At 41.0% G+C, this 26,245-nt stretch overlaps 1 long non-coding RNA gene across 2 annotated transcripts in view; it reads right to left on the reverse strand.

The window, feature by feature from the left end:
* Positions 1-3,909: 3,909 nt before the first annotated feature.
* LOC142103911 (uncharacterized) overlaps positions 3,910-26,245 on the reverse strand; it is a 280,023-nt gene continuing 257,687 nt past the window's right edge. For both annotated transcript variants that reach the window (XR_012679463.1, XR_012679462.1), the window contains exons 4-5: positions 7,095-7,265; positions 3,910-6,909 (exon numbers count right to left, since the gene is read on the reverse strand). This is a non-coding gene — a long non-coding RNA (uncharacterized LOC142103911). The remainder of the gene's footprint in view (positions 6,910-7,094; positions 7,266-26,245) is intronic.

Consider the following 26,245-nt stretch of genomic DNA (forward strand, 5'->3'; position numbering starts at 1 on the left):
GCACAATAAATCCTAGTGAGCTTCTACCTTAAGTAAAGTGTTTCCCCAAGAGATGACCTTGTGCGAGTTGGTGAACTGTGAAGGACAGGAGCAGCTGATGAGCTGAGCTAGGCGGAGATGTAAGATTTAAAGGTCACTACAAGATGTTTATCATTCTATTGAACACACACACACATCTACATCCGTACCTTGGTTTCTAACATTACATACATCCCTCTGCATATATATATAATATATGCATTGATTTTATAATCCTGTATAGGGCACACTTAATTGTGAAGGGGAAAACTAGAGCCACCCCTGTGACCGGAAGTTTGCCCAGGCCATGCATCCCCATACTTCCTTTTAGATCTCAAGATAAAACAGTTATTGAAAGCCACAGCATGTCCACTCCTGCTAACGTGGCAGCACCAGGAATATGAGTTATGGGGAAATAATTATTGTGAGTAAAAGCAGGACACATGTCAGGAGTGTAACTAAAAAGCTCATCTTATCCCCAGTCAGAATCCAACAGGGCAGAGTACTAATTGCATTAGTAACAATCTGTATATATACAGTCATTATACCCAAATCTTTGAACTACCTGGATAAACTTGTCATGAAGCCATTTTAGGGTTGTAATTTAATGCACTTTTTTTCCTCTCTTTCTCCTGTAGTGTTGGGACCCCTAGAAGTCTCATGAAGTGCTATAGTTACGCACTTGGCGTATGGGATGCCTATTCATGTTTCCAGTTGCTCTCATGCTTCCCGATACTCTCATGTTTTCAGTTAGTCTCATGTCTTCAGTTGCTCTCACGTCTTCAGTTGCTCTCATGTTTTCAAATACTCTAATGCTTTCGCATACTCTCTTGTTTTCAGATACTCTTATGGTTTCCGATACTCTCATCTTTAAGTTGCTCTCATGTTTTCAGGCTTTTTCACATGCCCAACAATTCCACTTTCTCGGCTCACCTCCAGCTGGGGCTGTTTTATAATGGTTTCATTTCTATGCAGTTAGTTTTATATCATTACAAACTGCTAGATGTTGAAGTGTTGCTATAAATACACTTAGACACTGTAAATCTTTCTTATTATGCTAATGAAATGTGTCCTTATTAGTATGATGTTATTTCTTGTGGATATAGGTGCAAAATCTGTTAGAGATTACATTATAATATAGTATAGCATACCTCGGCATAGTACACTTTAACTTTGGCATTAAAAATCACTACAAGTTCAAAAAAAATTTTGTACAAAACTTTTAGGATTCCACTTTTTAAGACATATCCCTCTATGTGACATTATCACGCTCCTGCAACCCCCCCAATTATCACCTGTCCTCTGATTTGTAGATAATGTTCCCGTATCACTCTCACTCTCTATAGTGTTACTTTGTTGCTGTAAAATAGATGCCCGATGGAAAGATGCCATGGTCAGATTGTTGGGCACAGAAATACAGTTGGTTCAGCAGGTGCAGAAGCTCAGTGATCTAATGAAGCAACGTCTTGCTGTAAAGCATAGTGAGAGAGAATTTAATCCAACAATCACAGCAACTATTGCTCTGGTCTCTTCTACATATCCTTTCCTCCCTAGATCAATGTATAGAAACCTTTCTCAGTTCTGAAAAGCAGGGACACTTCCAGGGAAATCACTTTCCAGGACAAACCTGGGATTGTCACTGGAAAATAGGGACAGTTGGCAACTATCATAGTCTTGTCTTAATTTCTCCTAAACTAGGCGGTAAATGTATTAAGCTCCGGGTTCTTCAACACCCGCGAGTTCGGCGTCTTCGGCGTTTAAATTTAAAGCGGCGCTGCCTTGTAAAGGGAAGTTTCCCTTTTACAAGGCAGCGCCGCTTTAAATTTAAACGCCGAAGACGCCGAACTCGCGGGTGTTGAAGAACCCGGCGCTTAATACATTTACCCCTAGGTCTTATTTATTAATATTATTTATTTAAATTAATCATTAGACAGAGGAGCATTTGAGCCTATTACATGTGTCACTTTTGTGTGTTTGAATATTGTTATTACATTAAAGAAACGAGTGTACCATATAAAGTGCTTCTGGAAGGTACAAAACACCCCAAAGGATGTAATAAAAAAAGTTATTTTACAAAAGCTGTTAAAGAGGCAACACACCCTGACTCACCTTCACCTTGAATCACCTATAAATAATAATTTTCTTCTAAATAAAATGTCATTTTTGCATGTGGGTACATTCATGCGCTTTCAGAAGGGAATGCTCTCAGCCACCCAGCTCCTTCTATTAGAAAATGCAAAACTTAACACCACACAGGTACCTCCATTTTCATGTGTAAAATTTGCTATTTTTTACTGTACTATAGATCTATTCAGGTTATTCTTATACTCCCTTGTATCTCTCTGTGCCATCCATGAAAACACTATACGATCGGACTCCTCCACTCATCACTTGAAAAGATGACAATCAATTTCCGTGAATCGTGTTTGCCCATTAATCCTCTTTGTACTCAGAGCTTTATTGCTAAATCCACATTAAATATTTGGGGAAGGAAACATGATGTTTTCTCATAGAAACCTGCCTGTACTGTGTATATTGATCTAGAGGTAAAAATCTTAGTAAAGCCACCATGTAATCCCCAAGATCGTCAGTAGGGTTATCTCATTAAATTCAAGAAACTGAATCTGTTTTCATGTCCTCCAGCCGCAAAACCAGGGAGAGCTAGAAAACGGTGTGTAGCAACTCAAGACTGACCCTGGGTCATAAATAGGAGGCAGTCTTCAATGAAGGATGTAACTCCACTGTTGCTGCGATGGGGACACTAGACCACAGAGTCTTAACTAAAGTCTTCTGCATCTGTACTATTAAGCTTGGCATTAGCTGAAGGAGCACCTACGCTTTGTACTACCACTGCACCTGTCCCTGCATACAGAATACAGATGGTGTCCTTCAAACAATACTGTTTTTTTCCTTTGCACTAGAAAGGAGCCTTAAATACCTTTTTTAAGTACTGCGCAATAAGGTTTAGATATTTTTGTTGTAAGATTGAGCTGATTATTATACTCCAGCCTGCTGCATAGTGGTGAGAGAAACTTTGTGAACTCTTTAGAATTATCTATCATTCCTGGAGCCTAAATGACAATAAAAAAGGAGAAGGGACTTATGGGTAAAGTACCCACTAGGGTTTTAGAGCAAAGACACAGGCACGTGCTGATGCAGAACATCTACAGACAAGAAATATTTTGGTCTAGTTTCGAGAGGACTATCTACACTCCTGAAACACCAGTAGGTACAGGGTGTGCATGAGCCAAGTGGGCCCTGTGTTTGCCCCTTTCCATAAGGGCACATTCTGAACCCAGATTGGTACAGTCAGGCTGAGGCATATGTAATGTTTTCTTTTTGTGGTTTTTTGAATGGCATGGGGCAAGAGGAAAGGATGGCCCAGGGCCCTGGTCTGGCTGGTCTGCACTTGCCCTGGCATTGAAGTCTTTCCTTGTGGCTGGCATCTCCCCAGGGACTGCTGCTGACAGAAGGGATCAGCCCTCTTCCTTGATTGGCTCAGCTCCCTGTCTATAAGGGTAGATATCAAAATATATACTCAGGAGAAGGCGTGCAGTGCACTGATAACTGACTCACCTGTGTGCGCATGGTAGGTGACAGTCTCAGAACATAGTGATCAGGTGGTTGGATATGTTTCATGCGAGTTACTAAGTAAGACATCTGTGTATTCTTGTTTCTAAAAAAAAAAAAATACACCATATCTCATACAGGTACTAAACTGTGCTTAGCAATAGATTTTCTTAAAACAATCCATTGGGTTTCAGTTAGAAAAACATCCGTTTCCTCATTTTTTTTTAGATCTTCTAAATTAGGCATAAAAGTTTGGGAACACTGGGGTTCAAAAGAAAAGAAACTGCTTGATGGTCAAGCCAATTAAAGTTTATTGACCGATGCTCCAGTAACCTTTGAATAAACATGATGTATGAAACAAGGATCTAGAAAGTTCACATTTGCTCTTATGGACGTACAATTTAGTACCTGGTATAACTTGGAAATTTCTAGCTGGTCCCTGGAGGTCAAGTGAACATGTATATACTTTACCTTTTACAATTCTGCAATACATAGGACTTGGGGTGAGCCAGGGGAAGGGCAGAGGGGGAGGGAACGGGAGAAAAAGGAAAATGAAAAGCAGGAAGGGAGGGAGGAGCAGAAGGTGGATTCTGGGGAAGGAACACAAAGAAATGGGGGGTGAAAAACTGGAATGAAGCCAGATCATGTGAACGAGGAGCAGAATAAACCTCCTGCCCTGACTGGTTGTGCACTCTGTCTATCAGAGTGCCATACTATACATGTCATGGCTATATCACATTGGGGGTGTGCCATTCCCCTTGGGGGCGTGCCCAGTGCTGAGGAAGCCCTGCGTCATCCCCAATCCCATTTTCTTACCCTAAAACGCCCCTTCACATTTCTTTGTAAGTGATTGAAGGCTATTGGCAAAAAAATCAGGTATGTGTTATCAAGTCAGACTATTTCTACCCTTCCTCAATGCATTGTCCTTTAGATTTGTTTTTTTAAATACAAATGATTCTAGGAAGCACTAATAAATGATACACTGCCCAAATCTGATGGTTATTTTGAAATGCATTCTGCAAGCTATGGTATGAGTCGATGTAAACTCATTAAGCCCTGGTTAACAAGATGTTTAACAAGAGTTTGTCCTCCTGAAATAAAAAATCTAGTGACAACATTGGTTGAACAATTTAACTATCACTGTTTCTAACTATTTGAGGAGTATGTTTGCTATAAAGCCTTATATTGTCTCTGTCTTCCTGTCTGCAGGCTGTGTGTGTTGATTTAGAGATGTAATTGCTTTGATCATTGCGATGTGTTTATTGTGAGAAACATTTTTAATAACCACTGCTAAACCCCATAAGCATTTCATTAATAAATAAATGGAAACACTAGCAAACTACATTTTAATCAACTGTGCCACCCTATTCTTGGATTAATAAGTACTAAATAGTTATAGCACCATTTGGTTTATAAACATTTTTTATTAACTTTATTTTCACTTTTATAAAATATTTAAAGTAAAAGAACCACACTCATGGTAGATATGTCAATGTGTAAGTCGAATTATTGTGATTATGGGGGTCGACCTTTGTGTAAAGGGGGCTGGCACTGCTGATGCTCTGCTTCCTGGTGGCCGGTCCCTCCCTGGAATCAGCCACCAATCAACTGCACTCTAAATCTGTGCCTTCCCCTTCTCCCCACCGTTTCCTTCTCCTCTCCTCCTCACCCCTTGCTCGTCCTCTACATTTATTATCTACCCTTCTCCTTCGTTCTACACACTGGCTGGTGCAGAGACCAGACCACTTTCTTCAAGTATAAGTATCTGGGGGAGGAGGTGTTTTTCTATTTCCTGGGAGTGGGTAGTGTATTAGTGGAATATGGGGAGTGTATTATTGTTATCTGGGTAGGGTGAGTGTGTTGCACTGAGTGTTCAAACACCTTTCTATCATAGCCAGCATTAACTTTTACAGTAATTTGTGCTACAGTAGCTCTTCTGTGGGATTGGACCAGTTGGGCTAGCAACGCTCATCAATGAGCCTTGGGTGTCCGTGACTCTGTCACCGGATGTCCTTCATTGGACCATTTTTGGTAGGAACTAACCACTGCATTCCTGGAACAGCCCACAAGACCTGCCATTTTGGAGATGCTCTGATCCAGTCTAGCCATCAAAATTTTCCACTTGTCAAACTCGCTCAGATCCTTACGCTTGCCCATTTATTCTTCTTCCAACACATCAACTTCAAGAACTGACTGTTCTTTTGCTGCCTAATATATCCCACCCATTGACAGGTGCCATGGTAATGAGATAATCAATGTTATTCACTTCACTTTTAGTGGTTTTAATATTGAGGCTGATTAGTGTATGGTGTTTTAGTATATATATGTATTGTGTTATTATGTAATTGGAGAGAGACATAAAAACATAAAGATCAGGACTGTTACTTTTTCCTTTCTAATGGATGTTTATGGTTATGTTACATCAGTCACAGAATTATGCATAGAGGGAGTATCCTTCTATTATAGAAAAATGCCATAAGATATTCAGCAATTTCCCACACTGTTGCATCTGATGTTAAATATATTTTATCTGAATCAAAGTGACGTATCTAACCAGACTGGAGGAAAAGGAAGTGTTCTTTTGCTAAATAAAAACAGGAAGGTAGTTGCAGATACAAATATAACTAAGAGCATTCATGTTATACCCTGAAATACATTCACATTTACGTAAAGGAATCACAACTTCCCGATTCCCAGTATAGCGCCTCCATGACTGACTGTTTGGTAGACGGCGCCCTCTTGATGACTTAAATGAATGTCTCCCTGGGGTGTGTTGTGTTATCTTTAGAATTTAAATATTTGCTCCAATGCTCGGAAGGGAGAGTTATCATAGGTCCAAGTTTGAGTTCCCCTTGAGTTGATGTCCCAAATGTGAGTTGAGCGCCCCGTACAAGTTTAAGCCATTCAAAGTAGCATTAACCTTGCTGGCAGATGAGTGGAGAGTAGTGACCTATGCCTTCACTGCATGGGTAGTGAGCTGATTCGAGAGACTAGTTAGACTGAGATCCAAAAACAGAGCCTCTTGGTCTTAGTGAGCATTAGCTGAGAAGAGAACAGACAGTCTTGTAGTGCCAAGTCCAATGCATGCTGAGTACATGGACAGTTTAGCTGAGGCTACAGACAAGAGCCCAGATACTTGTGGACAAGTCATAGTGACTGTTTATTGAATGAAAGGCAGAGGGAAAATACAGTTGACTGTTCCATTCCCCTTGAGTACTGATGTTGACTTGTTTATTACTTGCCACTTAGGGAACAGCCACAGGATTAAATAAAGGAGTATGATTTCAGTACAATATGACCCAACTAGAAGTTGAACAGCATCTAGAAACAAAATACAAAATATTAGTCAATATCTGATCATGCCTAATGTTGCTAATAAAACAAAAATATCATATACAATGGACACTTTCCGTGCAGCACAAATGATGTATAAGTACAAATAAAACTGGACTAGGTATAAGTCAATAAGTCATTTCTAAACACACTTGAGGATTACCGTTGCCAACCTGGGACCTGCAATGGCAAGTCATTTGCACCAAGCGTTTCCTTAACTGGTCCTTGTAGACAAGGCAACACAAGTCTGTTCAGCCTCACCAGCTCCTCTCCATGATATCCCATGTCAGTGTTGGGAATTCCATCCCTTCCTCACCTGCTCCTCAAAACAACTCTTGAAACTCCTGCCATTGAAAATGAGAGAGTCAGCAATCCTGTTTCAACATCCAGATCTTATTGTGACTTCATGTCTAAATAAAGCAATAGACATTGAGGAGGAAGTTAGGTGGTTAATGAAGAAAACTTTACTAAGTTTATAAGACCAAAAGGAAATCCTATGATTACTCAACCCAGATTCCTACTGAGACAAAGATTGGGAAGACTTCTAACAAAAGTCTTTGCAAAACCCTTGTGACTTTCAAGCTGCAGGCCATGGCCTCATGCACCATGCCTGCCTAAAAATGGCCTAAACCAAATCTGTAATTAAGGACAACCCAGTATTAGTAATCTGAGTACTTTGTCAACGTAAGTGACTGTTATAATCTTGGAAAACTTACCTGCAGTGGCCCATTTGTACTCAAAATTGGTAGGTTTCTCAATAATGTTCATGGCTAGAAACAATGTCTTGTTAAAAACCCTACCCATCTGTATAACCCCATAATCAAAACATCCCTTGTTCAACATATGTTTTTTTGGCAAAACTGATCTGCTCTATCAAACCCATTAAAAAAGCCTGATGTGTCTGCATCAGAACCCCAAGTTTCTGTATTACGAAGTGGAAAGAATTCAACAAATACTGTCAATGACCATTGCCCATTGGGTGGCAGAAATGAAAGGTTGACTTGGATTTTGCTAGCAAATCACCCACCACTGCACCTTTAACCAAACCCACAGTCATCTCAAAAGTTACATAAAGATGCCAAAGTCTCCTCCTAGCTAATATTGTCATCGATTGAATCACCTTTTGGGATAGAATAAATGAATCGATTAATTAAGCAAAAGTCCCCTACTTAGGCACAACACCCAGGTGGAATACAAATTTGGGAAAGGAAGAGAAGAAAACCGATCTACCATTCTACCTAGTGCCACTTTCGCAACTATTCTCTAACTAAATCAACAGTATCAGACAGAATTTTAATTGTCCACAAACATGGGCTCATTCCTATAAACAAACAGAATAAAGAAATCAGATTTAGAGGTTTCATTTAGAGGCGGATATGATTTGCGCCCTGAATGTACGTAGAAAAATAAATCTACAAGAAAATGTCCATTTACCTGCACATGTTCATTTGGACAGATCTCAAGTTACGTCCAGCTGTACAACAATAGCATTTTCGCCAAACATATGTCAGGCGTACAAGTGTGTATACTAACACCCCACGATAGCCTACAGACGTGGCTTCATAGTCTTAGTAGTAAATGATGAAGTCACATTACCCTACTCGTACACAATATGTAATGTTATGATGAGTCATATACATAAGAGAGAATAGTATCTGGACAGTCATTGGTGATTGTGAAATTGTCATTTTCCATCTACAATGTAATTAAATACAAACACTAATTCAAAACAAATTAAATGATATACACACTGTTATATTCCCATTGTAGTATTCCAAATGTAAATAACAATTAAATAATGCGAATAGATGGCCATGCCTTGAAATAATCTAACAGCCATGCTAATGAATGAAGTACTATGAGCTGGAGACATCAAAGCTTAATCAGCCAATAAGAAGCTGCAGGACAGTGCTGCTGTTAGTCGTCAGCATTCTTGCATATTGTTGTTTAAAAGGATCGTATCTGCGGATGCATCCATGTCTAATTGTGTTGCAATTACAGGAACACGCCCTTACTGTACCTATGCTTGCTGCCCCTGCCCACCCCCATTCTGCCTCTCCAGGCATAGGGAGACACAAGTAAAAGATATTCAAAAATGTATATATGGACATAGGCATTTTTGTGCTCATGTGCAGTATGGAATATGCATATCTTACACAAAAAACAGATGTATGTTCAACTCTAAATGGGCCCCAAACTGTACACGTTTTTTGGAACTTAACAGTAAAGGTTTTAAGGATCATTCCAAACCTGTTGTTAAAATAATACAATATGAAAAGGAATCCATTATAATACAAGGCTAGACATATGTTGGCTACTGAAATCATAACCAGATTAAAGGCCACATGGTCCTGGAGCTGAAAATAATGAAAGGCCTATTGTGAGAAGCATTGACGCCTGAGGGGATGTGGCCATCATCATGGAGAACAATTGTAGTGCCTTCCTCAAACCGCTTCCACCTCCCTCTCCTTTACCCTTAGATGCACATACCACTAGCTGGGGCACAAGGAAGTAAAGAATAAGTAAAGAGTGAAAAATACTTCCCAACTGTTTGTCAAGTTGCTAGCTGAGCAGTAACGTCTCTCAAAATCGGCATTAACCTCATGGAATCAGAAAATTTTAGCAATGAATTCCTACATTTTTCCATCATCATAATCTGTTGCATGAGGCAAATGCCTCTGTTTGCTTCATTATAAGGACATCCCCATGGTTGACGTCCCCCCAAGGCTCACTATTGTGTAGGCCACCAATTGTAAGATGCATTATCCCTGTCATCCCATGTGGGCTCCTGCTGTCTGCTAACCCAAGGCTCATTCTCCATCGGTGTGCATGACAAGAAGGGAGGTAACTACCGACAATGATGGCAACACTAATCCTCAAACCAAACTAAAACCCCCAATGTTATCAAAATCTAGCCAAAAACCCAAATACTAGCCAACCCTTACCAAAGCCTGATTAAGACCCCCCCTTCCTACATTCATAAAAATGGAGAGTAATCCGGGTCCCTCAGTGCCCACTAGCCCATAGGCGGGTACCTAAGTTGCCAAATGGATGATACAACCCTTACCTAAACCCCAGGGGCTGCGCACCCTCATGCTCATTTTACTTACTTGTTTTCCCTTTCTTCGGTTTCTGTGAGGATAGAACTGCTAACGAAGCTCATGGGATAAACGAAGTACAAAAATAACCTATATTTTTCATTCTTCTATTTTTACACGATAAAATGTTGGTGTGTATTAACACACTTGCGTTGGTTTTCGGTGAAAACAATACGTCCTCTATAAACACATGGATATTTTGAAATTTAAACATGTTTTAAGATATTATGATGCAAATTCACTAAAGATAAAAACTAATATTGCTTTATTTCACCTAAAATGTCAGTTATTTTGTATTCCTTGGGTCACTACGACAATAGTGCACATAATATTGTTCGTACTATCGTACTATGATAAAAAAATGACTGTGTTGGGCTATGTACACGCTACAGAAAACAATAGTATTTTTCCTGGGATGCAATTAGCTATGCGCTCTGTGCGGTCACGGAACACCTGTCTCTACACAGATCATTCAACTCCATAGTAGCAACAAGCAGAACACACCTGGAATGCGTAATGTTCTGTTTTAGATGCATTTTGTCTTAATGAGTGTAGACGTTGCATCTAAGGACGCAGAGATAATGACAGTCACATTCTAGCTGCATTTACTGTGCGTTGAATGCTGCCAACTGCACTGAAGGTAATTGTTTTACCCAATGTTTACCTAGCCCTATATTTTTATGCATAATATATTATCATTGTGCAAACAATATTGTTATTCGCCTCGTAGCATATAGTGTATAGATCTAATAAGTTGGAATGGAGAAGTATAAATTGGGGGCATGGACTGGTCACTGAAGTTACCAGGAGATATATTGGAGGGCCCCATGCCTTTGTGGGCCCTCTGGCATGCTGGACTCACACTGGCACAGTCATTTTGTTACCTTAGCTGGCAACTGACATGTTGCCCTACTCATCTGCCAAACTACCAGGAACATTTGCATACACATAGGTACACTATAAAAGTCAAACTGTCCATAGCTCCGTCTGGATTCTTCCCATCTCTTCTCTTTTTCCAGATTCTATCCCACCCCTTCCTTTCTCTTATTCTTAGGCGGCCCACCACACTGCCTCCCCTCTTCACTCTCTTCTGTCTAACTTTTCTCTCTGAAGTTTCTTCCTTCTTTCTTTATTGAAAAATCAGGTCAACAATCTGGGTTTTGCCAATCAAGTCCTTTTGCAGAGTGGTAATGGCCGCGTCCCTTTGTACAGCAAGGAGCGCCTTTAAGACACCCTCTCTACTCCTTATCTCCGTTTAATAATCTTGTTCTGCACATTCATCAGATTTTTGTTCTGATCTGGAAAACTAGGCACACAGTTGTGTCTACTCTGTACTTCCCACGAGATGCTCTCACTCGATCCATCTCTATCATCTTCCGTTGGAAACCTCTGCTCCTCCACCAATCAATAATCCATAATTGGATTATGAATTGGTGGAAATCTAGGTGCCCTGCGCTACTTAAGAAGATTTTACACTGTACCTTGACAGTTTTACAATTGGTAAATAACCTCCAAAGAGCACAGACTTGTAAAGTCAAAACTATTAGGTGAAATTGCATATATGGAATTTCATCACCATCAAATTAGACTTGATTTGTTCTAATGTGCTGTTTGTATGACTAACATGAAGGTATTAAAGATCTTGTATGGATGTAGTTAGAAATATCAAACACATTGCTTTATTACCTCTTTGCTGCAGACAAATTGTTTGCCTCTGTTGAGTAAACAGAACGGCTTTGAAAAATTGATTATACTGCCATTTCAACGACTACGTGGTGGCTCAGTGGTTAGGATTGCTGCCTCACAGCACTAGGGTCATAGGTTTGATTCCAACCAGGGACCAATCGGTCTTTGTGTGGATTTCTAGAGAGGGATTTCCACACTACGCTATGTATCTCATCACTGCTTTATTACATTTATCAGCAGGGTAAAGACAGACGGGCACACACAGAGGGAAGGAATGGATCAGGACAATCCGCACCCACATGCAAGTTGTCTGGTCCCAGGGGAAGAGAGGCCAGCTACCGGCAAGCACCCCTAGCCTGGGTCCTAGGCCACCCCATTCTCGAGCTGGTGGGATGTGGATCTCTGCAACTAGAAACTCACCTTAAGTGTAGGTCAATTGGCTCCTATTAAATCAAGCGTGTGTGTGTCCATCTGGTGGAGAATATAATTTGTATGTTCCATTGGGGCAGGAACTGATATGAATTATTAAATATTCTCTGCAAAGCACTGCTTATTATCTAGGCACTATATAAATAACTACAACCCGCTGTCCACACACACATTAATGATAAAATATATTTGGCTGGACATATAGTTTTGTATTGTATTTTATAGACTATTCCCCATTATGTTAAACATACAAAGCACAGGTAAAACACTGATGCTAGATTAATAACACATACATTAATATATGAAGGTCTATGTGATCAGGCATTACATAAGACCATACTTGCCGAATTCTTGGTGGGTCTCACGGACTCCTGGGAGAGTATGGCAGTCTCCCGAATCTGCCCACTTCCTAGTGAAGTGGGCAGAATTAAATCCAAAATGCCATGATTCACCGGGTATCGCAGCATTTGGCCCCGCCCCCGATGTAAAATTACGCATTTACGTCATGGGGGTCGGGGTCCAAAATGACTAGATTTTTCGGAACCCCGCCCCCTGCACGCCTGCCCCCGGCAGCTCCCGGATCATACTTGCCATTACTTGGCAAGTATGCATAAGACACTAGCCATAAACTGACATGTAAGAATGCAGCATGTAGGCTAGGACCGGCCTATTGCTACAATGAAACAATACTAACCTACCATCAGGAGGTAGAATATACCTTCATTCATACCAGTGGGAAACTCTCAGTCCAGAGACCCCAACACTAATGAGTATATGTAGCCAAACACACCAACTCTAGGGGGCTTTGTGAACCAGTAGTCATGTTTTGTTTGTTAACCATTGGCTACAAAGTTATTAAGCTGAGTCAAATAATGATACGTCTAACCGTGAGCCTGAGGATATAAGAAGCAACACACCTGATGTAGGTGTTCAAATTATTCAGGACATTGTGTCAGTATGTGTCTAGGAGTGTTTTGTAGTGCCTAACCTTTATATGATGAATGTGTGTTTACTAGATATATGTTATACATTTTTCCAGTACTTTGTTTCATGAGAGCCAACAGCGCAATGGATGTTTTGAGCCTATTTGTGCTCTGTTTATATGCAGAGGACCATTGATTTGTTTGAAAAGATGGTAACCATTGCCAGGGTGCAAGATTTTGACGTTTATTTTGGGGGATGAGAGCGAGTTCTGTATCAAAGTGAAGTGGAGAGGGTACATTTAACAGTATGTTCCATGGCTCACGCGCAGCAACAGCAAAGCATTTATCCTCCCGCAGAGGACTTGTATTTTGCACATCCTCAGGCGATGAAAACCAAACCTCCGTTCCCCCCGGGGCACTGTACCTCAAAGTCCATTTCTATCCAAGTTATAAAAACATTCAGTGTTTTTGGAGAAAAGAAAAGTTGAAAGAGGGTAACCAACAGTAATAGTTTGTTTCCATTTACACCTGATTGACCCTATTTAACAAAGCTCCCAGCCAGTGAAGAGTATCGCAGGCTGTCGGGAAGCCTATTTACCAAGGACAGCGGTGATAAAGGACCGCCGTTGTTCTCCGAGGTGGCCACAGAAACAAAATGCTTCAGCTGCCGTGTGACATTTTCTTAATAAATTGGCCGAATTTTTTTTTTGCCGATAGTAGCGATTGAAGATCTTATTAATGTAGGGGTCTTACTAAATAGAGCCCTAAGTCGCATTTGGGCAAAATGAAATGCTCTGCAGGCCAGCATATTTTGCAGCTCGGATGTGACCTTTACATTGTACACAGATCCTATTTCTATTTAGTAGATACAATATGAACAGCCGGTGCCAGTTTGGCAGCCTGGGCTTTCTACTTATCTTCTCTGTTGTTTATATTACCACAAATCATTGTATGGAATGAGTGCACATTGCCAATGTTTAGGTTAATGCATATAAATAGATATAAACATGTTCTCTATGTACTATTGATAGACTATTAGACCCTGGATTCATGCTACGTCCATTTCCTGCTCAGTGTTTCTCCTTCACTGGATACAGCATGACTATTACTAACTACTCTACATACCACTTACCTGTACAATCCACCTTCCTTGCCTACAGCTACCGATATGGGTTGGGTACGGTTTACCGATTTCGAGAACTCCGACAAGGTTGACATTACTGTTTGGCAATGTGTGGACCCCGCAGGTTAAGTGTTTAAACAATTAACCTGCGGGGTCCACACATTGCCGCTTTAAATTAACCTACATCTAAGTGGCGCTAACGTCCCACTGAAGTGCCGAACAGGTGGGTCTTCGGAATCACCGCCTCTCAGCCTGCCGCTACCATCGGACATCTGAGCTTTGGTTTTCAGGTAAGTCTATTATTATGCTATTCGTTTTTTAGCCAATCAGATTTTTTTTGTAGGTGTCAACCTTATCAGAGTTCTCGTAATCGGTAAAACGATTATCACCGACTTACACCTTGTTGGTACGCTGCATTGCTTCTTTTTGTGGCTACCGGGTAATCAGGAAGAGCGCATTTTCTGCAGTATATGGGAGTAAAACACAGTAAACATTTCTTGCACACCATAAAAGGTTCAGAGTCTTTATATATAAATAAAACTGTACTAAAGGCTTCAACAATAACAATAGTCCAAAGGGAGCATTTACCTGTACAGGACCTGCAGCCATCAAATACAAAACACAAGTGGTGGAAAATCAGATCATGTACTGCTAACTCATGAAGTATTCCTGAAACCTTACAAAGCTTAAATTATAATACAAACATGTGAGAGATTTATATTGTGTACTTTCATGTATAGTTATTATGAATATATATGAAGATGGCGTGTACAATAAACACATACTTTTATCTAGACGCTTACCTCTCTATGTGCCCTTCTCTCATTTAGTATTTTCCCACCAGCAGAATATTTCTTTTGTTTCCTTGTATAGAAGTACTGCTATTTTCAGCTCGTCACTCACCTGTTTTCCATTCCATTGAGTAATGAATTATGATTGTGTCACATCCCTACATTTCCTCGGGTCTCCGCCTCCACTGAAAGCAGTTTTCTACCAGATCTACATTTGTTGCCAATGTTATTTCATATGCTGGGTGCACTCTACAGAACCGTACCGCAGATGCGATTTCTGTAACGATTTTACCAACGACTGAAAATCCCGATAAGCATGCAGCTTTATGTCTACACACTTACAAGATCTGTGCTCTTCATCTACCATAACCATCTCCTGAAAAGATGATGACCCTGTACACTCTACAGATATCTGCCTGCGCTGCTGGTCGTGAGTGCGTACACACTTCCACATTTGCCCGACATCATTCCATCGTTGATTGTGATTTTTAGTCAGTTTATCAAATTAAATCAAACAATATGACGTGCTTTGGTACAATAAAACATGATCGTGGGGGTGTACACACTAATGCGGTATCGGACCTAACAGTCGTTTATCATGTGATTAGCACAATAATTGGTTGAAAAATCTGTTGCGTGTACCCAGCTTTCTTGTCAGGATTTGGTGTCCTGGTTTCTGTGGATTAAGAACTTTGGTGCAGTACCATACTTTCACCAGGGGTGCTGCTGTATTTTGGTTCCCTGCTGTTCCAGCAGTTAAGCCACTCTGCTTTCATTTCTCAGCAGCTGACGAACACATGTGCCTGGTTCTTAAATCTTGTCTCTTCCCAGGGCCAGATTAAGGGCCACATGGGCCTGGGGCTGAAAATTATAAAGAGCCTATTGTGAGAAGTGTCATCCCACCGGAGGTGTGGCCAGTGATGTGTGGGTGTGGCCAGCTGTTGTGTGGGTGTGGCCAGCACCATGGAGGGCATAGCTTGCACTTCCCTCCAACCACCTACATCTCCCTTCCATCCTCCCTTATATAAAGAGTGCACCACTAACTGTATGTATGTAAAGTGAAGAGTGGGAATACGTCCCAGCTATCCCACATGCCGGGACAAGCTCCTGGATAATCAGGACAGTCCCCTAAAATCAGGACTATTTTGATGGAATTGGGACAGTTGAAAGGTAAAGATATGTTATTTTATTGACCATTGAAGACAAAAACACAATGTTTGATTTTTTTACTTATAAAGTGCCTTAACAGAAATATACATGAAAAATTTTCAGGTTTTTAACTTTGATCAAAGTACATGGTGCTGAAAACTTAGATAAATAAAACTTGAATATATGTATAAATATATATATATATATATACTCTGTCTTTTGTATTTATCTATATTGATCCTAATAAATAAACATTCACTGTCCACTTTATTATGTATATCTGGACACCTGCTAGTTAGTGCAAATATCTGATCAGCCAATCATGTGGCAGAAACTCAATACATAAAAGCATTCAGACATCAGGGCTGGCTGGGCTGGGGAGCAGGGGGAATCTGCTCCCTGGGCCGGTCCCATAGTGGGCTACCTTGGTCTGGGTCACTGGGCCACCTGCATGTTTTTCCTTTAAATTGTTCCTAATAGGCTGCTGAGTCCAGTCTTGCCCCCTGGACTAAAATTTGTCAGCCATTATCTGGCAAACATGGTGAAAAATTACAATTGTAGTTCAGATCAAACACAAGAGTGGAGAAGAAATGTGATCTAAGTGACGGGTTGTTTCAGTACCTCAGAAATGCTGATCTTTTGGGATTTTTACACACAACAGTCTCTTAGAGTTTACAGAGAATGGTGCTCAAAACAGAGCGGCAGTTCTGTGGGTGGAAACGCTTTGTTAACGAGAGACGTCAGTAGAGAATGTCCAGTCTGGTTCAAGCTGACAGGAAGGCGAAAGTAACCCAATTAACCATGACTGGTATACAGAAGTACATCTCTGAATGCACAGCACATCCAACCTTGAAGTGGATATGCTACAGCAGCAGAAGACCACACAGCACTTTTGTGACAGCCACACAATATAAAGCACCATTTTGACCACCATACAATACATCATACTGTTGTCACCGCCACACAGTATAGAGGGCAACCTTGTGACCACCACACAATACAAAGAGCAAAATATGATTTTTATTGATACAAACTGTGCAGTTAATGTGTAAGAATGTGATTATCATACCTTCTACCACAACAAAATGGCCAAATGGGAAGTTAGAAGATTTGCTATATTTATAACTATTCTTTCTTCAAATGTTCATACATCCGAACAGACCTCAAAATACAAATATTCAAACACAGTAAACTGTTACACCAGGGTATAATCTCCATTGAAAAAGTAGTTAATTTTGTTGCAAGAAAAGAAATGGATCCCTATGCTAATACACACGACCGTTCACACATGTATATTATATTTTCACATATCCTTTGTTGGTCCTGTTTTCACATATCCCATTGTTTTACAGGTATTTCAGGCCATGCCATTATGTTCCCTGTTTGAAACAGAAACAAAGGAGCAACACTATCTAACTTAGTGCAGAAAAAGTCAGGGATGGATTAACAATGTGCCTGATGGGGCTGCAGTGCCGGCCTCTTCACAGAAATAGTCCCAGGCCAGCCAGGAGGAAAAAACATTTTTTGTGACGGCACCTAGCGCAATGAGGGGGTTCAGGGTGATGAGAGGTGTGGGCTGGTGATGTGGACCGCTGTCGGCTCTGTTGATGAATACGGGTCTAGGTCAGCCCTGCTCTAACAGACAATACACTGCAGGATACATCCAATACATATTTGGAATATAAAGTCACGCACAAAAAAAATTTCAATTAATGTCACAGTTATAGTTATTAATGGCAAAACATTAAAAAGTAAAAAAATAAATAAATAAATCATTGCTAGTAATCGGCACTTACTCCAGACCTGTAGCTGGTGCAAGTGATATGACAGAAAATCACGTACCTTTGAGATGACCAAAGCTTGAATCGGACTCTGCTGATTGCGCTTAAGCTTGGCACGCCTTTTCTGTACATTGTCTACATACATACGCCCATGTCCCTCACCGATCCAGCCCTGAAATTGTAGTCTGCAGTAGGGTCCTTTACACTTGAAGATGAATTAAACATTGCTGTACTCTCTGGCGTATGGTTTGTTTCTGGGCGTGCGCAGAACGATTTTACGCAAATTACGATACATATTGGCATTTAAGTTCCTTAATGAATCAGGCCCCTTGTGTCTGTCTTAGAGTCATATTTGTCTCTCTCACTGACTACGCTAAGTGTGAGGAGGCCCCATCGGTCTCTCTTTAACCATTACCACAAACTGTCCCCTGCCACAATTTGTCTGTTGGAGAGGTGAGTCATACCAAAATCATCATGATCACTCCACATATCACTTGTCACCTTCCCCGTCCTGTAGTCCTTGACATGTACAAACCCCACCACAGGGCAGAATGATTTGACAGCATTGTTTCAAAGCTCTAAAGGTACCTATGTAGAAATACAAGATAATCAGATATCAAAGGCTTTTGCAGTCAGAGAAATACAGGACTCCAGTTGTGGCTGGACTATCTCAACTGATGGCCAAACAGAAGTTTATTGCATTTGCTGGGACTTGCAGTTCAGAAAAATGGCCCATGCCTGATACAAAGTTACTGGTCGAAGACAGTGAGAAAAGTATCATACCTTGCTTATAGAAGCAATGGCTCAGTAGGCTAGTAGTCAGGTCTTTGCTTGCAGTGATAGAGAAGGCTCTGGTTTGAATCTCCTGTCTGGTTTCATTTTAGTAAATTGAATGTTGCAGCAGGCTGAAGATATTGAGAAAAGTATAAGTTAATTCAGTTGAGATTAGTGAGGTGCCCATGGACAGTCATAGTAGAGGCCCTGCTTTGAATTCCGAGTGGCTTCCTTTTTAGCACATTTCATATTGCAACAGGCTTGATGAAGTCCATGAGAAAAGTACAGTTTATATGGCCTTCCTTGTTTGAGTCCCCAACCAGGTAACATTTACAGCTCCTTTAATTTTGCATCAGGCCCCTTGATGGCATTGATACAAGTCTCACTGGTGTTTATGTCATGTACTGGCTCAGTTGACCAGTAGCCAGATTGCTGACTGTGATAGTAGAGGTCCCAGTTTGAATCCCCAGACAGGCTTGATAGTCTTTCCTATATCAATAGGCTGGTTATTGGTTTCTCTCCTTGTAGTGATGATGTCTTAAGTTATTTGTCTAGCATTTTTTAACAAAATTGACTGTTGTGGCTATGCTCTCCATGGTGCTGACCACACCTCTGGTGAAGTGGCATTTCTCACAATCAGCCCTTTACAATTTTTAGGCCCATGTGGCCCTTAATCTGGCCCTGGAAAAAGTTAATGCTGGCTATGATAGAAAGGTGTCAGAAAACACAGTGCATAGCAGCAGACCGGTCAGAGTGCCCATGCTCACCCTTGTCCACGTAAGCGCCAGGACTGGACCATGGAAGTAGTAAGAAGGTAGAAGAAGGTGGCCTGCTCTCATGAATCAGGTTTTTTTTTTAAATCATGTCGACTGCCGTGTGCGTATGCATTGTTTACCTGGGGAATGGAAGGCACCTGGATGCACTATGGGAAGAAGGAAAGCCGGTGGAGGCAGTGTGATTCTCTGGGCAATGTTCAGAGAACTGCCGCTCTGGTTTTGAGAACCATTCTCTGTAAACACTAAAGACTGTTGTTTGTAAAAATCCCAAGAAATCAGCAGTTTCTGAGGTACTGAAACAACCCATATAGCACCAACAATCATTCCACAGTAAAAGTCACTTAGATCACATTGCTTCTCCCCATTCTGGTGTTTGGTCTGAATTACGGTCATGGCCAAAAGTTTTGAGAATGACACAAGTATTGGTTTTCACAAAGTTTGCTGCTTCTATGATTTTAGACCTTTTTGTCAGATGTTGCTATGGTATACTGAAGTAAAATTACAAGCATTTCATAAGCGTCAAAGGCTTTTATTGACAATTACATTATGTGTATGCAAAGAGTCAATATTTGCAGTGTTGACCCTTCTTTTTGAAGACCTCTGCAATTCGCCCTGGCATGCTGTCAATCAACTTCTGGGCCACATACTGACTGATGGCCGCCCATTCTTGCCTAATCAATGCTTGGAGTTTGTCAAAATTTGTGGGTTTTTGTTTGTCCATCTGCCTCTTCAGGATTGACCACAAGTTCTCAATGGGATTAAGGTCTGGGGAGTTCCTGGCCATGGACCCAAAATTTAGATATTTTGATCCCCGAGCCACTTAGTTATCACTTTTGCCTTGGGAGAAGTTGCTCTTGGAGGCTGTTTTGGTACCATTCTTTATTCATGGCTGTGTTCTTAGGCAAAATTGTGAGTGAGCCCACTTCTTTGGCTGAGAAGCAACCCCACACATGAATGGTCTCAGGATGCTTTATTGTTGACATGACACAGGACTGATGGTAGTGCTACCTTTCCTTCTCCGGACAAGTGTTTTTCCAGATGCCCCAAACAATCTGAAAGGAGATTCATCAGAGAAAATGCCTTTACCCCAGTCCTCAGCAGTCCAATCCCTGTACCTTCTTCAGAATATCAGTCTGTCCCTGATGTTTTTCCTGGAGAGAAGTGGCTTCTTTGCAAGCCTTCTTGACAACAGGCCATCCTCCAAACGTCTTTGCCTCACTGTGCGTGCAGATGCACTCACACCTGCCTGCTGCCATTCATGAGCAAGCTCTGCACTGGTGGTGCCCCAATCCAGCAGCTGAATCAACCTTAGGAGACGGTCCTGGCAGTTGCTGGACTTTTTGGGCACCCTGAAGCCTTCTTCAAGGAGTGAGGTTCAGTAGTTGTGAAGTTCTTGATGATCCAATAAATGGTTGATTTAGGTGCAATCTTACTAGCAGCAATATCCTTGCCTGTGAAGTATTTTTTGTGCAAAGCAATGATGACTGCACGTGTTTCCTTGCATGTAACCATGGTTAACAGAAGAAGAACAATGATTTCAAGCACCACCCTCCTTTTAAAGATTCCAGTCTGTTATTCTAATTTAATCAGCATGACAAAGTGATCTCCAGCCTTGACTTCGTCAACACTCTCACCTGTGTTAACGAGAGAATCACGGACCTGATGTCAGCTGGTCTTTTTGTGGCAGTGCTGAAATGCAGTGGAAATGTTGTTTTTGGGATAAAGTTCATTGTCATGGCAAAGAGGGACTTTGCCATCATAAGAACTGAGGCAGCAGACTTTGTGAAAAATAACATTTGTGTCATACTCAAAACTTTTGGCCATGAGTGTACAATTGTAATTTTTTACCATGTCTGTCAGGGAAGGGCTGCCAGTTTTTAGCCCCGGGTGCAGGACTTGACTAATCATCCCAGTAGGAATATTTTAAAGGAAAAAAATGCAGGTGACCCAGTGACCCAGCGTAAGGTAGCCCACTCTGGGACTGGCCTGGGGAACAGATGCCCCCTGTTCCCCAGTCCAGCCAGCCCCTGATGTCTGCAAGCTTTTATGCATTAAGTTTCTGCCACATGATTGGCTGATTAGATATTTGCATTAACTAGCAGGTGTCCAGGTATACCTAATATAGTGGACAGTGAATGTTTATATATTAGGAACAATATAGATACATAAAATAGACATTGTATTTATATATATTTATACATAGATTCGAGTTTTATTTTTCTTAAGTTTTTAGTACCGTGTACTTTGATCAATGTTAAAAACTTGAAAATTAGCATTTTTCATGTATGTTTCTGTTAAAGCACTTTATAAATAAAAATAATCAACCATTGTTTGTATTTTTGTCTTCAATGGTCAATAAAATAACATACCTTTATCTCTCAACTGTCTCAGTTCCATCAGGATAGTCCTGATTTTAGGGGACTGTCTTGATTAGCCAGGAGCTTGTACCGGCATGAGGGACAGCTGGGATGTATTTCCATTCTTCACTTTACATACATGCTGTGTGACCAGTTAGTGGCACACTCTTTATATAATGGAAGATGGAAGGAGGTGTGGGTGGTTGAAGAGAAGTGAAAGCTATGCCCTCCATGTTGCTGGGCACGCCCACACACAGCTGGCCACACCCACACATCACTGGCCACACCCACACATCACTGCCCACACCTCTGGTAGGATGGCACTTCTCACAATAGGTCCTTTATAGTTTTCAGCCCCAGGCTCATGTGGCCCTTAATCTGACATGTAAGAATAGAGCATGTAGACTAGGACTAGCCTATGAACAACCTTTGTCATGTCTACACCAATGAAAATATGAAGAAATGTCTTAATTTACAAATACTCCCAACTTGTTCCCCAAACACCATTATGTCAGGCATGGAGATCATGAATGTCTCCAATAGACACACATAAGATGCAAAGTACAATGGCTGAGCATGTCTCAGGTCCCAAATAAGAATCCTATATTTCTACAATAAAACAATACCAGACTATCATCAGGAGGTAGATTATTATCATTATTATTATTATCATTTATTTATATAGCGCCACTAATCCCGCAGCGTTGTACAGAGAACTCATTCACATCAGTCCCTGCCCCATTGTGGCTTAGGCTTAATTCCCTAACACAGACAGTCAGACAGACTAGGGTCAATTTGTTAGCAGCCAATTAACCTACCAGTATGTTTTTGGAGTGTGGGAGGAAACCGGAGCACCCGGAGGAAACCTACGCAAACCCACAAACTCCTCACAGATAAGGCCATGGTCGGGAATTGAACTCATGACTCATGTGATTCATACAAACTTTCCCGTCCAGAGCCGCCAACACCAATGAGTATTTGTAGACAGAACAACTCCAAGGGGTTTGTGAACCAGAACAGCCATGTTGTGTTTGTTAAACATTGGCTACAAAGTTATCAAGCTGAGTAAAATAATTATATGTCTGACCATGAGGCTGTGAATGTAAGAAGGTCATTGTTTCAGTTTGTATCTAGAAGTGTTTTGTTTTGTGTCTAACCTTTGTTATATGATTAATGTGTATTTACCTATTATATTTTATACATCTAGTACTTTGTTACATACGAGCCCACATACACAATGTATGTCGAGAGCCTATTGTTACTAAGTAGGGGCTTGTGGACCAAGAGGGGAAAATTTACTAAAGTGGATAATTGTCCAATTTCTGGTAGGAGAGGACAGGCGGGTTGTGGGAATTAACAACTATATGCAGCGTAGACGTGGCTGTGTACCTTGTTTTTTTTATTATTGCAATAATAATAATAAAATAATATACCACCTTTGGTATATAGTCATGTGAAATAGTGAGTTCATTGGTTGTTTAAAGTAAACAGAACATAGTTGAATTAACATTTTACAAACATTATCAGAGTAAACAGATCTGCATGACCAAAACAAGTTCTGAATTGTGTGATTCTAGGAAATGAGAATGAACTGAAATATGAGAAGCACAATATGATGGGAAATGGATAAGTCCGCCCGTACTCCTAGGTTTGAAGAACAACTATTGTTTTCTCCACTAACTAGTCTTTGTTGAACCATGTTTATCTAGACGGTAGAGTGCAGACAGATTTTATTTTATTAATCAAATCTAAAATAACCTATATAGTGAAGAAAAGAAGAAAAAAAATAACACAATTCCACACATTTTATGTATTCTATTTTAAGCTGTTTTATCTCAACTGATAAGTAAAAATATGCACTAAATGAAGGCACAAAAATGAGACGCTAGATTTGGTGAATCAGTCTAGAGCATACCATTACTGTATAGGGTAATTGTTAGAGAAACATATCATTTATAATTGGTCTAGTAATGAATGTCCACATATTTGTAGCAGAACATTTTGATAGCACTGTGATAGAGACTCCGGACCACCAAGATTACAAGAATCTTAAATACAGACTGCTTACTTAAAGCATACCCATTGTCTACTCACAGTGGAGGCTTCCATATTGAGAGTTCAACTAATGTTCATGGCCATGCAATTTATCAATTCGCTAGGAACTAGGCGCTGAGGTATTAATCACGTTGTGCCTCATGCTTCAGTGATATTAGTTCCTAGTGAATTAATAGCCTAAAAAGTGGTTCAACCCACAAATGTCTGCCTCCACTTTATAAGTGACAGGTCCACCTTTATACCACTAAATAGTACAGAGGCGGTATTTTATGAAAACACAACATAGCCATAGCACAGCTCCAAACCATTTTATGAGGTGCCAAATGCCACAAATTGCTCACTTTTATGGTATGTCAGGTAAACTCCCGAATTCTGGCTAGGTCTCCCAGACTCCAGAATTCTCCCGCATCCTGCCTACTTTATAGCGAAGTGAGTGGGACAGGGCCAAAAATATGTGATTTGTCGTGCCCCTCTCCCCCTCCACACTTGCAATTCACCTCTTGGAGGGGACGAATAGAGTCGGCAAGTATGACATAGGTATGACTTAATTTCCTACCTTTTCTTCTACCTCTTCCCCTTCATTCCCCTTCCCTTATCCTTATCTCTCCCTCTCTCCCCCGTGTCTCTCTGTCTGTCTACCCCACCCCTTAGATTGTACGCTCCTCTGAGCAGGGTCATCTCTCCTTCTGTCCTCGGCACTCTTAACTCGGCTCTCCGGCTACCTAGCCCTCCTCCTCGAGGACCCTCTTCCCCCCCGTCCCCTCTCGCTCCTTCCTCTCCCCTCTGGGGGTTTCCCTTTCATCCGGGCCCTCCCTCTCGGGCTCAGCCGTATGCAGGACCTTCCGCTCTCTCCTCCCCCGCCCCTCTAGCTCTGCTTTGAGCTCACAGAGTTACTGTGCTTATTGTTTACTGTACTGTGCTGTCTCACCTTGTATTGTAACTTTGTTTGTCCCTGTACGGCGCTACGGACACCTAGTGGCGCCCTATAAATAAAAATTAATAATAATAATAAGGAGCAAATTATTAAAAGTAAGAGTTTGCACCAGCTGCTGGTAGGCGTTGGATGAAGCGAGGGAGCGTTGTTTGCAGAGTAAAGAGCAGCATGTTAGCAGTACATAAACGAGAGGAGCGAGATTATTGAAATTAAATAAGTGGGTGGAGAGGGAGCATTTTTAGGGGCATTCTTTGTTGTTTTGTTTGCACCAACTCTGATCTGGTGGAGATTAGGTCTCATGCCTTTGCACGGGGAAGCTTATTTAATAAGTATATTGTTACCTGCATATCAAACCCACAAATTTGGGCTTTCAGTTCCCCTTTGCACGCACTAGCCAGCTACCCTGTTCACACATGCGGATATCCACAGAGAATGGCCCGGCCAAGGGGTAAGTTAACCCTTACCAATATGGGCAAGTAGAATCGGAGCAGTAGCCACTTCATCAGAAATTACTTTCGAATCATATGGTTTATTTTCAATTCTCAACAGGAGATAGGATGTTTATTTTTGTTTTTTGTTTTAATCCCATGAAAAAAAGCCTGCTGTGAGCCTGTGTCTGTGTTGTAGACTGACTGTGTCTGTGTCTGTCAGCCCTTTTTGTTTGGCAACTGGAGAGTTTTTGAAAAGGAGATACTGATTTGTAGGAAGATAGTTATGAAAAATTCATGCCTAATTTTTTTTTTTATCTTACTATTTAAAGAAGAAACAAAAACTTCTACTATATGGGATTGCTGCTTTAACAAATCAGGATCTTTCATGGAGGCAATAGGTCCTCAGCTCGTGAATGATTATTCGTGGCGCGAAAACAAAGGCAGCAGCATAAAAAGGTAGCAATGTATTAACACGTTGTGCTAAGAAGTCAAGTTGTCACGCTGTAGTTGCCCAGGCAGCTGACCTTCGCTTTGACACAGATATACTTAGATATGAACGTCAGCAGCTACAAAAACTGCGATGATCTCTGCTTGGGACCATTTCACTGATATTGTCTGCTACACTTAAAAATAACAGCTAAAACAAATAAACTGTGCTGTATTTTACACGACAGCATTTCCCTTGCACATTTTTTTAATCCCCTTTTGTTTTTTTGGTCTTCATAGTAGGAAGATTACACAGACACACATTGTAACATCACATCCATTCTGCTATTGGAGGCAGTCAGGGTTTCCTTTGTTCTCTGTCACACAAACATTATGTTCTGTGACACGGTTCCATTAGGATCTCATCCAAACGGAGGTTATGAACTGTACCTTATACAAAACTTCCCAACTATTTGACTGCACAAATCTGCAGCACCCAAGTCTGCTGCCAGTCCGAGAGCGATTATGTAATGAGTGCACGAATAGAAAAGAATTACGGAAGGTGGAAGCTGCAGATAGAATGGGGGGACA

This window comes from Mixophyes fleayi, chromosome 10, assembly GCF_038048845.1.
Source record: "Mixophyes fleayi isolate aMixFle1 chromosome 10, aMixFle1.hap1, whole genome shotgun sequence".
Lineage (NCBI taxonomy): Eukaryota > Metazoa > Chordata > Amphibia > Anura > Limnodynastidae > Mixophyes > Mixophyes fleayi.